Below are 21,395 nucleotides of genomic sequence, written 5' to 3' on the forward strand. Positions count from 1 at the left end.
TTGAATGACATTTTAGATTTTCCCTTTAAGCTGAACCAGGACACTCAACTCTCCTCGGACCAGCGAGACCGCACTAATACACCCTCTCAAAAGGGACCCTCAATACCCCCGCATCTCAAAAGTGACCCTACAATTGAAATCTGAGTGCCTACCATTGATGAGCTAACAAAGAAAGCCATTAGGGAGTAGCCAAAGAGTAGGATCTAGTGACCATTGTCTGGCCGGTCATTTGTCTAGCTGCTGGTCTTAAGTACTCCACTTTCTTCTTCTTCTTTTTAAGCCCCTAGTTTATTCCACACTCAGCTTATATCTTACTTTAGCTAGTCATGCGATTACAACGTGAAAAAAAAAGAATGATCTGTACATGAAGATGCCATTCATTGTAATCATATATACACTCCACTGTAATGTAGATTAGCATTTAAAGGGGTTGGAGAGAACAAAAATAATTACATGTATAAGTTGAAACTGATAACAAATAAAAATCATTTATATTTGCAAGCATGATGTATATCTAAGAAGGGAAGCGATATGTTTTCAGGAGTTTCTTAAAATCGACCAATGAGTTTTGTCAATAAGCGTTAAGAATCGGTGATCCTAAATGGATCAATAATAATTTCAACACACAGTAGATTTCATTCGTAAGATAATTGAAATAATAATTGACATCATAAATGGTTGGTTGAGATGCAGAGCATTCCTAGGATACATGTATGAAAGGTATGGGTTGTCTATATTGTATTTTGAAAGAGCTATATTGCAAATAGGGAGCCATTAACATGGCATACCACAATCTGCATAATACATGTATATCAAAGTGGACTATTTTGTTTTCATTCTTATCTCTCTGCTGATAATGTTAATGTGTGAAGCTATCTCTTTAGTCCGATGCCTTCCTTTAGATGTGTCTAGCTGATGGCGTGATTTTGCACATTCCTTTTCAGTTTTTCCTATACATTTTGTCAGCTTCCAGTCAAAATTATAGTGCATTCGATCACACAGAGTATTGTATTTTGGTGGTATTCATCGTTGCCTTGTATTTTATGAGCCTGTTGGGTCCAGAGTTCCTTACCTCTTCACATCAATGACAGAAGCATTATTTAGAGAACATAATCACCGAAGTAATATGAGGCTAATTATTTAAGTATATGGCCTAGTGGAAAACAAGTCACATACATGACATAGTGATCGGATTCAAAAGGAAGTACAGAACACAATAGGCCTATAGACAATTTGTATATGCATAAGGGGGGGGGGTGTCTTCAAACAATTTTCACATTTAATGATGTAAATTAATTTGTTTTGTAGAGAACTAGAAATGAATGTCCCTACATCATTCGATGAAACTGACATAGCTTGGGTGGGAAATTTGGTTGAATACGAATCTGAAAATGACAAATTTTGAATGGAAAACAGTTCCTTAAATCACTTTCAAATCTTATTCCAAACACCATAACCCAGTTGATGATGCTACAATAATGATATCGGTGTGTTATTTAAATCACTTTTCTTTGCTAATGATGCATCTGGTGTTGTTTAGAAGTTTGTTAGCAAAATCAACACGGCTGTCTCCAATTATTCGACACCAGCAAGCACGTTGGCATCAGACCCCTATACATCTTGACTCTGTTGATATCTTCCAAAGATGATGCCATTAAGCATAGCGGATGCGAGGGATCGTGCGTTGTTGCAAAGTACGGTTTCTGAAAGCTTAAGGAGGTATTAACCTGGTATAAGCACGTAAGAGGACCCGTCCCAAGGGGGTTGCAACCACAATGCAAAGGAAATGAAATTCTCCAAAGTTTCAAAAAGGAACGCAAATGAATTGGAGAACAAGACTTTTGTGTCATCAGCAAACATTTGCGCTTTGTTCATCTAATCGTGTTTGGAAATACATCTAGACCTATGTGTAATAAAGCACGAATGTGATTTGCTAGACATGGATGTAGTAGTGATGTAGATTAATTGTTATCTAGCTTCGCTGTATCTCTAGACCCCCCCCCCCTTTTTTCTCTCTCTTTCTCTCTCTCTCCCTCTCTCCCCCTTCCCTCTCTTCATCTTGCGCCCATATTATTCGTCTTCTCTGCACCACTTTCTAATCAAGAGTACTTGTATGTCTTCTTCCATTGAAAGATCGTGTATTCATGAAGCCATCATCCTCCTTCGCAGTATACACAGCTCATATCTTTACACATCTAAGCCAGTGTGTATATATTTCCATGTTAAGATGTTTACATTCTCAACTTTCATTTTCTACGAGGTTAAAGGGAAATAGAGTGCTGTGGAACATTGGGTAATAATATTCATGATATTGATGATCCTTTGGAAATATATTAGAGCAGAAGTATTGTTAAAATTACAATAATCATTACAATGATACAATAATCAGAAAAATCAAATTCGGTGTTCAAATTTGTTGTATATATATTTTTTTGGTTATCGGGCTATTAAAGTGACACGTTTCAATGAACTTTTTCACGTACTTCACAACCATGTTCATTCTAATTTGCACAGTGTTCAACAATTTTTGTCATATACGTTTTTCACGTTTGACTTTTATCTTGGCTGCTCCATAGAGAGCAATATAAAATATGACAAGGGGGCTAAATTTGATAGCCCATATGTAATGATTGTTAGCGTAAAATAATTATCTGCAGGTTTATTAAAATTTCGATTCGGGAATCCAACGCAATATTATACGATAATATTATTTTTTGAGCTGTGGTATGTTTCTACCGTGGTGGGCCTATCGTATTTCCATTGTAGGACCAGTATTATTATACACCACAAAAGGAACCAAATAACTTTCGGTTCATTATGAAGCAGTATAACATCCTACAAAGAAAAAATACACGATAAATAACACTACTTACTTGATAGTTGATGATCTCATTGGAACCTCACATGAAGCTATACTGGGATGATAGATGAAGTGAACCAGCAAATGGAGTATCATACATAGTGCAGAGATATTGTTTGGTATACATATACCAATCAGTGTTATATATTGTAAATATCTATGTATATATGTATATGGCAAGAAACTTTTTATTTTGAATATGAATGATATAAATTGCCCCTCTTCTTTTAAATTCGAGCAAATTGTTTTTCAAAATTCCTAAATCGTGCTGACACACAATTTTATGGGGGGAAAATGTTACCAGTTGATTTTCATTTATTCGTATTTCTCAATTTTTACGTGGATTATTTGCTTCGAAGTAAACATTTTTCTTCAAATTATTATTTCACATATGAATTGATCGAGAACAACTATTTAATCAGACATAATACGTGCAATACGTCCCCTGTATAATTGTTATTCTTTCACGCTTGATGATCATCCCTTCCTACAGAAGCCCAGACTGCCTATAAAACCTTTGTTATGACTGATTTAAAGCCTCCAATGGTCATTACCGAGCTTTAAATCATGTTAAGGAGATAATTAGTTGTAATTATTTGGCATTGAAAAGGGCGATGTCATTTGCCAGATCAGATGGTACAGAGTACAGTGCTCGTTGCTCGTTGATGTGAAATTTCTGAGAGAATTCACCGAAGTGGAAAATAAATAAAAGGAGGAGGCGGTAATTCTGATGGATTTGCCCCGTAGGATTATTCCATCTATTCATATCGATAAAGGAAGGTCGATGAAAAGATACCTACTTGTGTGGTTGCGATGGTAACGTGGACCTTAAGGTGATCTTTTGAAACCATGGTTATTACCACGTCAACATAAGGTAACATCAATCGATTGCCACATACCCTGGGATGAAGGCTGGATAAGTGAAAATAGAGATGGTGACATGACCAGATGGAGATGGACGGAGAGAGGAAGAGAAAGACACACGAACAGAGATAGAGAGAGAGAGGAAGAGAGAAAGGGAGATTTATATAAATTATGTGTGTGTATATATATATATATATATCCCGCTTTACATCAAGTTGTCATTTAGTTGTCATTAATTATAAGGTGAATTTTAATTCAATTTTGTAGAATTCAGAAATTTAGAACGTTTTATTGATTATAATTATATCAAGATGTATGTAACAAAACTTATTGTAAATGATTGTTGGAAATGGAAAATAAAATAAATGAAATGAAATATCTAGCAATTCTAATGTCTACTGGTATGTTTCGAAAAAGTGACGCTGGGTCTCCACAATCCCAATTCTTTGAAATTCCCTGGATGTGAGTGGAACATGGATATCTTCGATATCTTCACCCCCCCCCCATCCCTCCATCTCTCTCCTACTTCATACCATCGTTGGCTTCTTGTGTAGGCCTGCGTCTTCCCTCATCAGATTTCAATTTCACTATCAAATTATATATTACATTCACTCGCGTAATGACGTTTTAAGGGGCTGGAGAAAATAATAATTATCGACAAAATTTCAAACTTAAAATAATGTATATTAAACAAATATACATTATATATATTAAATTCCAGCATAATTTCTTCATCTTTTTACTGTAGCTGATATGACATTTTAACATGCTGAATCAGTAACAGAATCAGCTGATTAAAATTATGATTTTATGGCTCGCTCGCTTTTCTCGGTGATAAATCTTCAAAAATAGTACACCTTACCCATTATTCGGCCCCTTAATTTCCCCTTTGCCCCGTGATACCACTGATTTCAATTTTGCTCTTCTTCAACATCATGCCCCATGACTCACTGGTCGAGTGACAGCATCCAACGCGCTCCATGATGTCCCTGCTGAGGTGACAGATGAGAGAGCTATTGGAACAGCAGGGAACCCCTACAAGGGCTTTAAAGGCAAACCGTCATCTTCGTGGTCATATAGGCGTATGTATAGGCCTAATATATTATTCAGAAAGAATATAAGTAGACATTATACTTGTGATTAAGTCACTCGGACCAAATCTCTCATTACGCAGTGTTGCACTTACACGTACTTTAACATCGTAATTTGGAACCAACCAATCTTCAAACAACCATAATGACTTCATATCCAGCAGATAGCCAACAATCAAAACTTTGCGGGCGATGCATCATGGGAAGTCAACAATACAAGCGATACAAGCGATGAATTGTGATTTCAAGCCATACAAACGAATATGACATTACGTAAGGAATGGGTGAATATTGGACAAATCACTGTTGAAAGGCAGTTTGTTGACAGTGCACGTAATTGTCGATAGACAGTTTGGTTGTTAAAATTACTTCCCCGTCGGCTTTTATGTTTAAATAAAACAAGAAAATAAAAGATGGCAATATTTTCAAAAGTTATCCATAAGTGAACTTTAATTCCTCGCAGTGTATAGTTATTGCCTTTTTTGTACTTATTTTACTAATATGAACGGAGTGGCTAATTCTTGTTTAAAAACCCAGACTAATTTTAAATTATTAAAGTAAGCGCATGGTCGCGCATTGGCCTTTTATTAGAACCCTAGTTCGTAAAAGTCTTGATTGTTGAAAGGTGTGTGATATTAACATTTTGGATGAATGAATTTGGAAAAAGACTATAGTACATGGAAGGTAAACGACAAGAAACTCATGTATGACGAATAAAGTAACAACTAAAGGGGAAAGAATCCATAAACTGCGAGATTGTGAATTCTATTTGCAGTTAGATAGTTTTCATTGAGTCAAGCTAATGACTTCTATCAAAGTGCTTAACTTCCGAAAATAAACGAGATTTCTTTGAAAGAAAACAGTTGGTTACATATTGGGCTAATGTAGTACATTCACCCTTTGACGTAAAAGACTCGTTATGAAATACACGTTATATTATCACAGGCTAATAGCATAGCAACAAAACATTTCGTCTGAAATTTGCTACTTCCTTTAAAATCTCGGTAGAGAATATGAGTGAATATTATTTTTTGTAGTTGTGAAATGAAGATAAAAATGATAACAATACTACACACCACCCGCGAGGAAGTGCTTATCAAGGAGGATTGAACAGCCTAATTGGATGCCAAAACATGAATTGGAACATTTTGGCTACTCCTTTTGTAAAGTAAGACTAAAAGTTAGGCTCTCTGGAGAGAACATTATTGGAAGAGTAATTGCTTTGCACCTGTCTTTGATTCGATCAATTTTCGAGAAATTTTCTCTGGATGTGTGGTACTGTTCATCGTCATTCTGCAGACCCGTAGCGGTCGTACGCTGACCCCATAGACCCCGTATCGTGCATTTTCTGCTATTCATGTTTTTTATGATTATCATTTTTTTTCAAAGAGGTTTTATAAAGATGTTTTGGAAAGCCAGGGAGCTTCATGACAAAATATAAAAATGATATATAGTACGACATGGTAAACATGACTTGGATAACCCGTAACCATGGTAACAGGAACAATGCATGGATACGACAGACGATTATGATCGCACGTGTGGGTGGGTGTGCTTGCATGCTTGTTTTTGCTTATTTCTGTTTTATGTACATATTTGTAATTTATATCTTCGTTTGTTATGTATGTTGGAATTTCTTTCATTGTTTACATCTCATTTGATGTATGGCCTCACTCAGCTCTGCCTTTTCGGGGTCCTAGAAAACATTTCATATACAGCGCGTCCCAAAAAAATGTCCCTCTTATATGGGGCTAAATTACTTCAAAAAATAAAAAATATTCTCAATGAAATGTATTTAAGTAGAAAGCTCATCTCATGTTCTAACTTCTATAAAAATTTCATTGGTCTCGCTTTAGTGGTTTTGAATACACAGTCTATTATGTAAAAGTGGTGCTTTTCAGCCCATTCCAAGTTTGCATGCATGCAGCACTACTGTGTGTTCTGCATTTTCTAGCATATCAACCCCCTTTGACCATTCTGACCAAGGAATTCCCTGATCTGACCAGGGAAATCTCCATGATCTAACCAGGCTCATCAAATCACAACCCTGAGCATGTTTAGAAGGGCAAAAACAATATTTGACAGCTCATTTCATGTTTGAAAATGGGAGATGCACAATGATTAAGACAACGGGTCATGTCTGTTTAATTCCTAATTCATGCCTAATACTGCATTTTTGTTTTTATTAATGTTTTTTTAGTTAATAAGCTACTGTGGTCAAGTTAATTCAATGTAACTTTTTAAAAGAAAAAAAAGTCAAAATTTTCTCTAGTAAAGTTCCTTATTCGCAAAGGGTGTTTAACTTGCGGATTCACCTTTATTTTTGAGCTTATTTTACTCATCCATCATTCACATTTCTTTCAAGTTGGTGCACTGATTCCCCTTATCAATCATAAAAAAACTTGATTTTTTTTATATATTTCTTGCCCTTCTGAACATGCCCAAGTTTATAATTTGATGAGCCTGGATATGATTAGGGAAATGTCACTGCTCAGATCCTGGATGTAAAATGGGGGTTAACATGCCATAGACAATGCAGATATGCATCAATGCTGCAAACTTGGAATGGGCTAAAATGCACCACTGTTACGTAACAGAGTGTGTATTCAAATCATGAAATGAGCTTTCTACTCATGAACATTTATTTGAGAATACTACCACATTTTAGAATTAATTCAGTCCTATGTCAGAGGGACATTTTTTTGGGGACGCGCTGTATATCATATATCCTATTGTATATCATCTGTTCATTGATTCGTATGTCTGTTTTTTTTATAATAAATTTGACTTGAACTTGAAGGCGTGATAGACTATTATTGAAATATCTTATATAAATGAGAATGCAATTCATCAACAAACTATGTCAAATTGATTAATCAATATGTTATTTCAGAAATACGTTTGTGTCTGAATGTCACAGAGAACTGCAATAATTTAATTCAATTAGGTTATTGATCTTATTTACTTTCCCCTTTTGATCATCACAATCATACTGATGCTAAATGCGATATACCGATAGAAAATCAATTTAGCACAAACATGTTTTGCGATCCCTTCTATAAATCTCTTTCTTTTTTACCTCTCTCCCTCTCTCTCTCACTCTCTCTTTATCGGTCCATCCCCTATCTCTTACAATGTTTTTCCTTTTTATATTTACAATGCTCTTCACCTCCTACCTTAGAATAAGAGTGATCTCAAGTAAAAATGTTTTAAGGGATCAGAATGAAGAGGGTATTGATGACATTTGTCTTCAGGAAATGTACTCGAGAGATTTAAGGAGTTCACATCATATATATTCTTCGAGTATTTATCTTCCCAGTGATCCTATGGATTAGGGAGATATCACATCCAACACTCATCATAATATGTTCTTAGTTTCATGAGTTTTCTCAACAACTTTAGGAGAAAAAAACGTGCTTCTTAAAAATACGTCGAGTGGTCAATACCAACGCAAATACTCACAGAGCGGAGGTATAGATTTCTTTTATGTTAACTTTCTGAACAAATTTTTTTCATCTAAAAACGAATGTTTAGTCAGGTGTTATTCAAAATGCGAGCATTCCATAGCACAACAAATATCACCAAATTAGTCCCCCATCAATAATTATGAAAAACCAGGGGGCTCGTAACTGTGATGCTGCAATGTTACAACAGATTTCCCAAACCATCACTTAACTTGTTTAACGCAAATTTTAAGCCGTCAATTTCATGCAAAACTCTAGCCGTTCTTTGATATATTGTGAATTATAACCCCAAGCAAGTTTTAAAAACATATTGATCATCAAACCATTATGAGGAAAGGTAACACTAACGACATTTTAAAAAAGAAAAAATCGCAAACCTACATGTTTTTGCGAGATGTCTGTTTGGAGGGGGGGGGGGTCGAAAGGCATTAATCTACTGTTTCATTTGTTGCGTTTTTGCACCCTTATTACCTCAAAACTACATTGTGTTGTTGTCAACTGTATACTTCGAATTTAACTGAACCTCATCACAATATAATTCTTATGCTTTATTCTCAGTCTCACATAGTTGTTTCAAGTAATATAAATATGTACGTGAACAAAAATATATCGAGCAGTAGTACCATGGAATAGCTTCATGGTAGTACAGTACACTATACTATAAGAGACTTATAAATTATCATAATACGATCCGGGTAATCTAAGTGCAGGACACAGGCTATGATGTTTCGCAAATTGCAACTTGAACTTCTATAAGCAATGAATCTTTTTCCTTGCAGGGCTATACGTATACCGGGGTCTCATTTCTCGATTCTGGTAATTATACGCCATTACCGGTCAACAATAGGGGGTCCTTCTTGGCCCTCCCTCGGTCATCATTAAACCATAATTACCCCTGAATATTTTTAAAGCGACGTGGTGAAAGGGAGTGATCGGGATTAGTAATACCTTATTGAAATTGTTAATACCCCTCGTAATTATAGTATTAACCGAAATAAAGGCAGTGATTAGAGGTTGGACGCACACACCCCTTCTTCTCTAGAAGAGACTTCAATGTTCGATCGACCACCGTCGAATTTACCCCTTTTCACGCATAGCCTGGGACCCGTTTCATAAAGCTGATCGTAAGTTAAGAGCGACTTTAAGAACGACTGGTGATCTTTTCTTGTGGTAAATGACGTTCACCATTAGCGCGTAAGAAAGGATCACCAGTCGTTCTTAAAGTCGCTCTTAACTTACGAACAGCTTTATGAAACACCTAAGCATATAAAGTATATGCTAAGAATTGGGGTGTGCTCCCGTGCAGCCTCCTCATCACATGCACCGTTGAAAACAACTAAACAACCGACCTAGGCTGTTACGTTATTTACAATGCTATACCATCGGTTGGTGTTGAGAGTATAGAAAAATGATAAATGTAGTGAAAGGGTTATAAAAAACATGAAAAAACATGTGATAGAGAGGAGATGGGGAGAGAGAGAGAGAGAGAGAGAGAGAGAGAGGGGGGGGGGTGAGGGGGGGGGAGAGGGATGTGGGTAGAGAATGTTATATAAGCATTGTACATGGGACTATTATAAGGTTATTGGTTTTAAAGGGGAATCCAGCATTGGCCATTAATGTTGTGTTGGGAAGGAGAAAAATAAATTAAAGAGAATGGTAAAAGTTTGAAAGAAATCGGACAAGCAATAAGAAAGTTATAGCTGATTTAAAATTGAGATCACTAATACTATGTAGATTTCAAATTGGCAACTGGGTCAGTAAATTATGACAAGGGCAAGGACAACTTTCCCATAGGCCATGTACTTTATTATCAGGGATTTGTGGTTTTATCCTAAGTACCCATTCCCCTGGGGCAGTAATCTAAATATAACCCAGGTAGTATATTGTTTTATGTCCTCATGAAAGAAAAAAATATAATTTGAAATAAAACTTTTGGGGAAAATGAAATTTTAGCCATAATATGTATTGGAGTACATGGAAGAGTAGTCCTTGCCTTACATCACTATGACATCCCATATGCGGCCAATTTGAAGTCTCCATGGGTATAGTGATAACCAATATTTACAACTTTTAAAAATTCATAACTTTCTTGTTGTTTGTCCAATATTGTTCAAACTTTCACCTATCAACTTGCTGATTTTTCTTTTCCTTATAAAAAAAAAGTTTTTATTTGGGTTGGATTCCCCTTTAAGTACCCATGCAAGAAGTAAACTTTCAATATGATATAAATGCCAACAAACGTAAACCATGTAATCTGACAGTATGATAATTGTGCATCATGGTATATGTATGATTACAACTTCAAAGTAACAATGTGATAACGCGAGAGAAATGTGGTCTGATTTTCGAGGAAAAAAAGAAGAAAAGAAAACCCAACTCGAAGACTGTAGCAGAATGCGAACTGTCACTGGCGTCGTGATAAGAACACACAGATTTGATAGTTATACAGAAGAGAGATAGAGCGTGGCGCCAAATCCGCCTGTCAGCAGCAGCTGAATTATATGCCACTCGCAACTTGACGTATAATATTTTTATGTTTCGTACATTTTAATTGGCATTGTGATGTCTTTGGTAAGGTGTAGACGTAATGGAACGACTGACTGTTGTATATCTTTGACTATGAATTCGATTTTGCGTATTTCTTGTTGTAAATATATCTTTCTCTCAGACAGCCCTCTCTGTATTTTTTAAATCTCTTCTTTATCCATTTGTCTATCTCCTTCCACCATTTTCTCTATCTGCCTCTCTCACACCCTCTTTCTCTCTCTCTTGCCCTCTCTCATTAAACAGCATTCTAGTTTACCTTCCCGATTTTTCTCATGTCTGTTCTTCTTTTTTTTTCGTTCTTTCTTATTGGTTTCTTTCTCTCTGACTCCCTCTTTCCCTGAATTCTCTCAATCTTATTCATCCTTTATCCCTTCCTTCGCCACTCAGTTCCTCGAGAGTGAATATCAGTGTTTTCCTTAATAAGAGCTGAAATTCAATACAACAAGGGAAAATAGAAAGGGGTTCTTTTGTACTTAAAGCTTTACGTAGGCTAACAACAAAAAGCCACCTTTTCGTCTCAAAAGAATTAAGAAGATTTAATCCCTTCCAAGGGTAACCTATCCGAGTATTTCATTTTAAGTAGGTGTCATTTTGGTCTCATTTGTAATATTTGGATTCCATTTTCTTCAATAAGAAATGTAATTTCAATCAAGTCATGAACCCTCACTAGAAAAGGGGTCTTATACTTGAGACTAAATTATAGAAACTAGAGAGGGGAAGCGGAAGGCTTTAATCCCCCTTTTTTCAATTTTCATCCTTCAAATTCAATACTCACACAGAGGGCCCCACCAATCCGTGTATATAAACAACAAGCACATTCTGTCAAATAAATCCATGCATTTATCCAAAGTGGGGGAGGGGGCGACAGCATGTATTGTGACGTAGAGCTAACGCGCACGCAAAGGTGTTGTAATGATGGGGATGTTTGACAGCATCGCCATGAAGCAATGTTGTAACTCCTGTATTCACACAATACGTGTGATTGCGTTGGCTGGCGCCATGAAATTTTGACAGGTGTATGTATAGCGAAGGTCTGACCAAAGATAAAACCGGTGTATCAATTTGCATTCTTAAACCCCACCATTTATTTCTGTTTGAAAACTTTAATTATTTCTTATCTATTGGCCTTTTCCATAAATCTTAAAATTTTAAACACTCTTTAACTTTAAAATCAAATTTAATTTCTTCGCAACATAACGTTGCAAAATACTGTGACGTACAGTTTATTGTCAATTAAATTATAATTCACCATGTGTATAATATGTCAAGAGATAATGCTTGAGATGATATTGCATTCACATAATATTGAATACATTGTTATTCAAACATTTCATTTCAGTTCTGATCGTTATGACTTCAATAAAAGTACCTTCGATAATATAAAAATAGCAACAACGGAAAAAAGACAAAAGTGAAATACAGCCACAGCCATAAAAATAAAGAGAGGAAAAGTGAGATAAGATAAATTGGACGTCTGTCTAGGTAAATTGCAAGCAAACTGTGATGAGAGAAGGCTCTTTGTGAGTAAAGTTGAGTGCTTTCTTCTCGTGAACCTCCTTCAATTCAAGCCTAATGCATTTTAGCTTAGACTGGCTCCAGTAGAAGTATCATTAATGTGACTATAATGGAACTTTAGATTTACTTACAGGCTAAGCTTCAGGAGCTTTCTATCTGCGAGTGAGATGGGGGGAAAACGAAAGCAAGTGAAAGTATTGGAGGAGAGGGTTTAAAAGTGAGGGGAAAAAGCGGGACTGATCGTCAGGGAGCGAATTATTAGGTTTGTGCCAGAAGAGTGGAGATTGCTCCTGCGTTGTGGTTGCTCGGTGGAATGGAGAAAAAATGAAATCCGATTTAAAAAGTGAATGGAAGCCCCTTTCTGCATTCTCGTAAACAATTTGATCAACAACAATAAGCACACTATGCATGTAATACACTACTGACTGACACGATTGTAGAGAGGGAGAACCCAATGGATACTGCAGACTGAACAGGCATTGCTTTTTATGCAAGTTCCCTCATATTTCACCATATTTCAAATTGTCTTTTCAAATCGCTGTATTATTTAATTTAGATGAATGATGCCATGGCTGATTTGTCTGATACACCATGTTAATTCTTCTGATGTTAAATTGTTTTTGTATTGCGTTCATAATCATGTGAAGTATGTAAAATAAAGTCAAATATCAAATATAAACAGTATAAAACACAAGGAATAAAATCAAAATACGACGAATTAGGCTCTTTTCATAACCCCAAAACAATAAAAGCCTTATGATAGCTATGGCAATTAAATGAATTTAATATGCAGTTATATATTCATAATCATGATAATATGATTTCAAGATAATTGAATCATGTAATGTGAAAATGAAGAATGTCTGATAATAAACGAAAAGGTAGATTATGTTGGTTGGAAGATTGTAGTGATGTGTAAAACTTTCCCATAAATGTGTTTTATTGTAATCGTTCATTGAATTGAATGAAATACATTTCATTTTCAACGTCGCTCAGAATTTACAAAGCCAAAGAGTTTCCTGTCATTTATTGATCATGACGTTGGTGTTATTTAAAGGGATTTTGTTCAATTTAAACTATACCTGTTGTAAACACATTATCGCCTTTCTCACATATAAAATATGTGAGAATTCAATGCTTAAATATGTTAAACGTGTGAATAGAGAGAGTTGATGAATTATCATTTAATGAGTATGAACCCAAGATTTTTAGTCTCATTTGGTCTCGGAATCAGATCTTCCAGGTTCCAGTCCAAAGAACATGTCAAGACCAATTTGTGTCTTGTTATTCCCTGATTGGAGGTGATGTGTAACGCAGCCAGCTTGGCTTGATGTCTTTTTGATCAGCTTGGAACAGTCCCACGCTATTATACTGAACAGGAGACTTGCTTTACATGGATGTGACACGGTATGATGGGGGGGGGGGGGGGATGAGAGAGAGAGAATGAGAGAGGGGGATAGAGGGGGGGGGGTAGAGGGGAGAGTGATTAAGTGAGAGGGAATCGACCGATTACGATTTCTACTACTTCTGATACTACTACTACTGATACTATACTACTACTATATACACTACTACTACTATACTACTACTACTACTACTACTACTACTACTCCTACTACTACCACTACTACTACCACTACTTATATTAATACTACTACTACCACTTCTACTACCACTACTACTACTACTACTACTACTACTACTACTACTACTACTACTACTACTACTACTACTACTACTACTACTATACTACTACTACTACTACTACTACTACTACTACTACTACTACTACTACTACTACTACTACTACTACTACTACTACTACTACTTCTTCTTCTTCTGCTACGGCTACAATACTACTACTATATTAAAAATGATGACGTTCATTATCGTTTTTATCATCCTTATCATATTTATCAATATTATTATTATCACTAAACCATCATCATCATTATCATAAGTTCTTTTTTAATATACAGTTAAATTGGCATTTAGACATAAATGTTACTTGATTCGAATGAAAAGAGGATGATGCAGTTTTTATCTGAAATCAAAGATCTTAGACATATTTTTTGATAAATTTCATGAATCTTTTAATTATATATATTCGTGTCATTTTTATTCTAGTTCTACATAGAGAATATTGAAAAACATAGAAAAGCAGGTAGTGTTTCTAAACAAATGAAAGTAAAATGGGGGAACTACAAAATAATTCCTCGAAATGTTAGTTGGGAGAGACAACAAGAGAAGAGGGGAGGGGGGTACATATAGAGAATATAAAGAAAGAAGGAAATAGAAAAGGCAGACAGGGACATAGATAAATGACAGGCAGATGAAGGATGCATGTTTCCTCAACAGTCCCACGCTATTTATTTTCATGTTTGTATAATGGAGGGTATCACAGAGTCGCCAACGAGTTCCACATCTGCATGCGATGATATGAAACCCATCTGATCTGAGGAGGGTCGAAATGAGTGACGGATTCAGGGGTATTGGTAGCGTGTCGTACCCCTACATGCAGCACCAGCAACCAAAGGGGGGGGGGGGGGGGGTCCACCCTGTTGGAATCTGTTTCTCCATGGTTTATTTCTTAAGGGCAGTCCGAAATCATAGATGCTCATTTCTGATTCAAACCCGTCTGTCAAAGCCAAATTGTACAACCAAATCAACTAGATCTCTCTCACCCCCCATACGAGTAAGAACCCTATCCCGCCTCTGAATTGCACGGATCATCTTCTTACACATTGCCTATGGCTGGGGACAGACAAGGGCCGAATGACGGCCGTGGGTGACATTTGAATTACAATTAATTAAATGAAATCAATAACTATATGGTTCGAGTGGCTGTCATTAGTCGCACCAATATGTCTGTCTCCTATATATACACACACACACTGATATATGGCTAGTGTCCTTAAAACATTGCGTCTGTACAATGTATGCATTTTGTATTCATTTTTAATACTCTTACCAACTTCGCCGTTCATAATATCGATGCCACACAGACATTATTTGACAAGTCAATTGAATTCGATCATTCTGTGCGATATTTTCCATGACAAACTTGAGAATGCGAAAACGGAAGATCACAATATCCCTTTTTCGTTATATAAAAACTAATTTTAATGAGTTCTTTCATGGACAATAATCTTTTCAATTACCAGACTCCAAAAAGTCTAAACTTTTAGTAAATTAATATGCCTCTTTAATGCTTGATTGGCAAACATGCTACAACACACCAACAAAAAAAATGGAAGAAAGGGGTTTACGTTCAGAAATAAACAATGTAACATAGTTCATAAGTTCATTCGTTTTTAGTTTAAAATTATCTACCACACACATTATTTTACGATGCCATTTTAGTTGCTTAGCTATTCTCTTCCATTTGCTTTCAGTTTCTTCAAAAGGTCTTTTTAATAAAAAAATATCTTGGTTATAATTCAATAAAAAAGTACGTTCGTGATTGCCCAATTCTATGCCATGAAAAAAAGATTTACAATTAAGAATATTATAGTAGTACTATCATAACTTGAGCTAGTGATGAACTGTTTGAAACAATTTTGTTACAAAATCGAGGAATAACTATTATATCTATGAATAAACATTTGACAACTATAAGGAAGAATATAAAAGGACAGCCATTTGGAATGCAGCAGTGAGCGGTGAAATTTCAGATCCGTAGAGTCCTGCTTCATCCTGTATGCCCAGCCAAATTCATTTCCACTTGCTATGTCACAATAGAGGAGCGGGACAGATAGGTTCGCCGTCTCCCATGGCATAAATTATGCTTGAGTTATGGATTTTCATATTGGACGGGAGACAGGAGAATGGGTGAGATGCTGGCAAGGGAGAGAGTGATATACACAGCATGAGTGCAACCGTCTGAGATCTACCGAATCACTTTTCATTAAATAATCATGTCTAAAATAAATAGATGAACTAGTTCACGGACATACGATTATCATTTTGTTGTTAAGCCAGATGATTTGGAGGTTTATTGTTTAACCTTTTGAAAGTATTTTTTTGTTTATACTTATTGGAATACTTGTTAAATTGAAATATGTTAAATGCTATGATTATCAATCTTTAGAAAATATACTTTTCTGTGTTTGCTTATGTTCTTTTGAAATAAACTGTAGTATATATAAATCTCTGCTGTCATCATACAATCGATGATCACTCTATTTCTCATTTATCATCAAATCGTCGTCGTCATCATTACCAGCAGTGGCGTACAGATGAGAAGGGACTTGGGGACACTTGCCCCTTCCCCCCAAAAAGGAGAAAAATCTCGACCAAGAAAAAAACAGAGAAAAGGAAAGAAAAAAGGGTGGAATATGATATAATTTTCTGACTATTATGTCAAAGTCTATCACAAAATCTGATTTTTGTAAATCAGACAGTTGTCAGTGATAAACGAACAAATAATTTAAGTAATGATTATAAGACTGATAATACACACATTAATGATATTAAAATCAATAATAATCATTATTATATACATGTCATTGTCATTTTCATGATCATAATCATTATCACCATTTTCTCCATCATTTTACATCTACACTCTCTTGAACGAACAAGGATTTGATTAAAATTAATCCAGATCAGCTGTGGAAAAGTCGAATTCTTGATTTAATTTCAATCCTAAAGATTTACTTTTAAACTCAACTTTATATTTAGTCTTCAGTATCTATTTTTTTTTTACTGAATCATGGCCCCGGAAGCGAATATGGATTTCTTTTCAATCCGTGACATTCAGAGTGTATGATTTTATATTTCAAAAGATTTTATAGATAATCATAATCTTTATCCAAAGTATTTTCAATTTCTTTTTGTCCCTGTATAATTTCCAGCTCCCTTTTTGATTTTATCAATAATACAAAAAATATCAAAAGGAAGTCATATTATGGTAATTCGCTTGTTGTGGATAAAGGATATAATATGGCGTATGCAGGCTTATAGATGTCTCTTTACTCTTTAGAATGTGAAAATATTTCTCATGAGTAACGCTATTCCCATAATTGATACTTGAAACATGGACATAAACTGACAACTCCCGCCTTGAAACAGGCATGAAATGAACATTATTCTGCAAAAACACTTCAAGCTAGCCGAGGAAGGCGCCATGTAAGTACACACAAAACAGTGTGCATACGAGGAATTATGTTAATATCGTCCCTGTTCGGAAGTACGCTACATCATAGAACGCAGAGTTTACTCCGCACGTCAGCCGGTTTGTGATGAGATTAAAGGCTCACATTATTCTCAAGTTTATTGTGGGCATAATAGCATTATTAACATTGATCTTATATAGTTCTGTCCATAAAATTAAAAGATAATTGTTCGATATATTCAGCAGCATTTCTGATCATTTTGATTCATTAGAAGATCTCCAAATTTATATATATATATTTGTGTTCGTTTTATAAAATAAAATCCGTCTATCGATACTGTTATTATGTAGATGTTTAAATGTATTCCCCAATTTTATAGTCGACTGGCTTAGAATGTATGTTCAAAATCACGTAGGCAGGTGTGGATACAATTATTGGGGCTAATACAGAGTCAGTTTCCAGGCCTTTACAAAGCTAGATGATTTGAAATCCATTCTAGTCAATTACTGTATACTTTATAACATTCACCCATGGACTGGGAAGCAAATTTTGAAGACAAAAAAATAACACCAACAATTGTGCCCTCACAATATAATATTCACAATATACATTCGCCAATTCCAGCACATTCCAAATGATTTATTTAAAAAAACCTGATAACTTGTTTATGTGTACCGGATAAAAAATGATGAACTAACCAGTTCACTTTAAAACTGGACTCTTTCTATGGGGAAAAACTGCTAATTATATGCTCACAAACCGACAAGTCTTCTTTCTTATTTTGTTTATTATTTTGTTCATATACTTATTGATATATTTTTATCATTATGTATCAATTCATGATCTCATCTCATTCTCTGTATTACCTAGTTTTCATATATTATAAATGTGTATAAATATATGTCTTAATTTTATTTTAGCGACGAATGAGTCGCAAAAACACACGATCATTATAAATACCGCGGCCCATCTTTAATATGACAGGCCTATTTATCTGAGGTTTCCATTACAGGTCAGATTCCTTTAACATGACCGTATTATCATATCAGTTCAATCCACGGTTCAGTTTATTCCAGTTAAAACAAACATTTACCTGATTTATAGACAAAGAAGTAGCTACGATGAAGATAATACTGACAAACATACCGTCACGGACCAGTCTTGTGCAGTATATATCGCCCCTCTCTCGCTTTCAGCTCTTGTTTTCAATGTACCAGCCCGCATGCATGCATAATACAGCTCGTATCAAGTCCACCGCACGTACAGGGTATATCAATAAAAACTTACCGTAAAAAAACTGATTTACAGAAAAAGAAGTATCAACAATGAAAAAACCTACCGCTGTCATTTGTATATTTTTATGATGCTGTTTTTTTTCTTTTCTTTTTCCATTGTTTTCCTCCTTTCAATTTTTGTTCACTGCTTGGCCAATCCCTCAAGTCGCTCACCCTCTGCCGCCCTTTGGTGCTGAAAAGCATCTCACCTTCATTTCCGATTGTGATATACCCGCACGGATAATAATAACACATTATAAAATGCATTGCATGTACAGGGCATATCAATAAAAAAAAGTACCTTCAACCTAAAACGATGTCAAAACATAACGAGGAATTCAGCATATCGATATGTCGAGTGCAATGTTTCTTCGTTTTCTTTTTAAATCATTTCCCGCTATATTTTCGAGCACCAAATTCTTCCAAGGTATGGAGAAATATTATCATCGGATTACCGTGTGCTTAATCTATAAATATAATTTATAATAATTATTTGGGTGGAAATTCTGCCTTTTAAAATAGTGAAAAAATAATAACGAGAACAGAGAAGGATATAGAACAGAAATGATAAGGGAAACTAAAAAAAAGTAGTAGAAAAAGAAAAGAGAAATGAAAGAATAGATAAAAAGTGAAGTTTATGTCACACCATATAGTCTTAGTTTGTGGGCTTAAGATCTTTGACCCTAACTTTGTGGCTTTATATTCATGAGGAATAACCAGTCAAAACGTGTCAAGAAATAAGAGACAATGGTTAAAATCTGTTTGCTTGTAAGGATCTTAGTATCTAAACGCTTTACAAATACATTTCTTGCAGTTGTAATCAATCAACGAAATTTTTCAAATGGCAAATATAATGATCTCCATTCATGCTAAATACTATAGTGAAGAGGTTCTGACTCTTGGATTGTAATCAGATGATCGTGCGTTCGATCCAACCATGACCAAACTACGGGGTTATTTGGCCAGACGTCGATCCGATGTATATTGCTCGATATTTAAAGGTCAAGTCCACTCCAGAAAAATGTTGATTTGAATAAATAGAGAAAAATCAAATTAGCAAAACGCTGAAAATTTCATCAAAATCGGATGTAAAATAAGAAAGTTATGACACTTTAAAGTATTGCTTATTTTTCACAAAACAGTGATATGCACAACTCAAATGAGAAAGTTGATGATGTCACTCACTCACTACTTCTTTTGTTTTTCATTGTTTGAATTATATTATATTTCATTTTTTATAGATTTGACAATGAGGACCAACTTGACTGAATCATATAGTACTAAACAATGCTCATTACACATGCTCACGGAATAATCAATCTCCTCGTTTGCATACCGACAAGGTGTGAATATAACTGTTTTGTGAAATTAAGCAAAACTTTAAAATGTCATAACTTTCTTTTTTTACATCCGATTTTGATGAAATTTTCAGAGTTATGTTTGTTGCATTTTTCTCTTTTTATTCAAATAAACTTTTTGTTGGGGTGGACTTGTCCTTTAACCGAGGAATATTATTTATTTTTAAAACATTTAACTACATGATACACGTGATTTTGATTCTAGCTGAATCATAATCAATAGATAAATATGAAGAACCTGCATTTAAAATATTTTTTGTTTGTTTGTTTTTCACGCTCAATTTATGAGCTTGAAGATATGACATTCTGTCTTGCTTTGTCATCCAATAGATTATGATCATACCCATGATAGTCCATCTTGGTCTACTCGTATATATCAAAAACAAAACTCCGGCCACCTTCATAAGCAAACAGATTGCAAAGAGCATACAGCTACTGATAGTGGTATCAGTACACATGTATATTAGGAAGTAATCGGACTTTGGAATTACCATTGCGATTCAACATGCATTGCTTTCTCCCCCATCTGTTTGTAAATATTGAGATAATATGCTTCAACATAAACGTTACAAGTAAGTTGGACAAATCCCTGGGTGGACGCTGGATTCTTGAGTATAACAATAGGGTATTTAAGATCACTTGTGTTATTCAGAGTGTGGGTTTTGGGTATAGCTGTACGTGGTGTGGTGTCTGGTCCAATATTGGATCAAAAGAACTTTATTCACCTCTAAATCCACACCAGATAATTTAATATACAATACCTCATCATTTTTCCACATTACCTTAGACAAACACAGTAGGCCTGCATAACATGACTCAATGTCATGTTGCAAACGCGTAAAACCGCATTGATGTTTGAACAGATTTTAACAAATTAACAGTCACGAAATGTATTATAGGAATATACGTTCTGTGATTGATTGATGGATCAAATGAGCCAAATATATCCCCTCTCTACTGTTTATTTACATACTTTTGAATGAAAATTCAGTGTCAAGGTCAGTGTGATATAACTGACAAAACGATACGGTAGGAACCATTCGCTTCGTCAACACCTCCTTCTCATTGGCCGGAACCCCATAACACCACATCACCACCACCACCACCACCACCGCCATCATCAACACCAGCACCAAATCACCACCATCACTATCACCATCACCACCACCACCATCACCACCATCACCACCACCACCACCACCATCATCATCATCATCACCGTCTCATTTTCCTCCTTTATCCTCATAACTTCATCATATTGTATACCAGAAGAAACATTGGATCACGATTTGCATGATAATAAAT

This window comes from Lytechinus pictus, chromosome 1 (assembly GCF_037042905.1).
Source record: "Lytechinus pictus isolate F3 Inbred chromosome 1, Lp3.0, whole genome shotgun sequence".
Taxonomy (NCBI): Eukaryota; Metazoa; Echinodermata; class Echinoidea; order Temnopleuroida; family Toxopneustidae; genus Lytechinus; species Lytechinus pictus.